At 37.6% G+C, this 1,863-nt stretch overlaps 1 long non-coding RNA gene across 1 annotated transcript; it reads right to left on the bottom strand.

Moving 5' to 3' along the window:
* Positions 1-460: 460 nt before the first annotated feature.
* LOC139533400 (uncharacterized) lies at positions 461-1,069 on the bottom strand. The gene is made up of 2 exons (XR_011666731.1): positions 677-1,069; positions 461-563 (listed from the first exon to the last, which is right to left on the bottom strand). It is a non-coding gene; the product is annotated as an uncharacterized lncRNA (long non-coding RNA).
* Positions 1,070-1,863: the final 794 nt, after the last annotated feature.

The following is a 1,863-nucleotide window of genomic DNA, read 5'->3' on the forward strand; positions in this document are numbered from 1 at the left end:
GAAGTTATATCTGAGAGAGTGCATTTTAGTGTGTGACTTCAGAGGAATCGGAGAGCGGAGAAGAGGGATGGAGGGATGGAGGGATAGAGGGATGACAGGGTGAGGTTCCTCTCTCTCAGCTTGTTAAGTGTCCTTATTAACGAGCAGTTTCTTTGTATCAGTCAATCTGACCCTGACATTTGAAGGGCTGGATTGAGAGGAAGCCCACATAGGAAAAGAGGGAGGGTGGTCCATACAATCAACTACTCTAACATGTTGTAACAGAGGGAGGGTGGTCCATACAATCAACTACTCTAACATGTTGTATGGGTCACCTGACAGGAATGGAGCCCCACGAGGCCATGCCATATTGTTAGTGTAATTAAATAATTCCTCTAATATACTCATTAATTAAATTCAATCTGTCTATTTATAAGAATTTGTAAGATACTTATTAACATAAAATAGACAGGATACAGTCTTATTAAAATTAGATAATAGTGTTTATTCTCGGAGCACGCTGCCATTTGATCATAAACACAGGTTTATATACAAGATATGACGTCATAGGTTACAGAATAAGTCTCATTGTCCTGACAAATAGAAAACAGGTTCAAAAGTTCATTCCAACTTCACAGCACACACACATGACACATAATATAATCAATTATCCTAAAGACTCACTATAATTTATTACCACTTTAGCAGACAACTCAAGATAATGGAAGACCTAAAAAGTTACCCACAGCCTTATCTAAACATCTCAGGGCTAAGTTGGGTCAGTTCAACCATAGTTCAACGACCCTTTCAGCTTATTTTATAACCAACAACACAAATCTCTTTTCACCAGGCGTGCAGAGTTCAATTAGTTATAGTTTTATCTAAAGCTAGAATTTGTTTTAACTATTTATTAACAAAATTCCTAACACATATATACTGGTTAAACTGCCCTGTGAACAAAGTATTTACCCCCTTTCTGATTTTCTCTATTTTTACATATTTTTAATACTGAATGTTAATAGATCTTCAACCATAACCTAATATTAGATAAAGGGAACCTAAGGGAACAAATAACACAAGAACATACTTATTTTATTTTATTTAATTAACAAGTGATGCAACACCTAATTCCCCTGTGTGAAGAAAGTAATTGCCCCCCCTTTTGCTGCGATGACTCCAACCAAACACTTCCTATAGTTGTTGATCAGTCTCTCACGTCAACTTTGGAGAAATTCTGGCCCACTGTTTCATGCAGAACAGTGATGTGAGAGACTGATCAATAACTATAGGAAGCGTTTGGTTGGAGTTATCGCAGCTAAAGGGAGGCACAACTGGTTATTGAGTGTCAGGGGGCAAATACTTTTTCACAGCACCATATATATATATATATATATTTATATATACATACAGTACCAGTCAAAAGTTTGGACACACCTACTCATTCAAGGTTGTTCTTAATTGTTACTATTTTCTACATTGTAGAATAATAGTGAAGACATCAAAACTATGAAATAGTAACCAAAAAAGTGTTAAACAAATCAAAGTATATTTTAGATTTTAGACTTTTCAAAGTAGCCACCCTTTGCCTTGATGACAGCTTTGCACACTCTTGGCATTCTCTCAACCAGCTTCACCTGGAATGCTTTTCCAACATTCTTGAAGGAGTTCCCACATATTGTATGTTGAGCACTTGTTGGCTGCTTTTCCTTCCCTCTGCGGTCCAACTCATCCTAAACCATCTCAATTGGGTTGAGGTCGGGTGATGGTGGAGGACAAGTCATCTGATGCAGCACTCAATCAATCTGCTTCTTGGTCAAAAAGCTCTTACACAGCCTGGAGGTGTGTTGGGTCATTGTCCTGTTGAAAAACAAATGACAGTCCCAC

This window comes from Salvelinus alpinus, chromosome 11, assembly GCF_045679555.1.
Source record: "Salvelinus alpinus chromosome 11, SLU_Salpinus.1, whole genome shotgun sequence".
Lineage (NCBI taxonomy): Eukaryota > Metazoa > Chordata > Actinopteri > Salmoniformes > Salmonidae > Salvelinus > Salvelinus alpinus.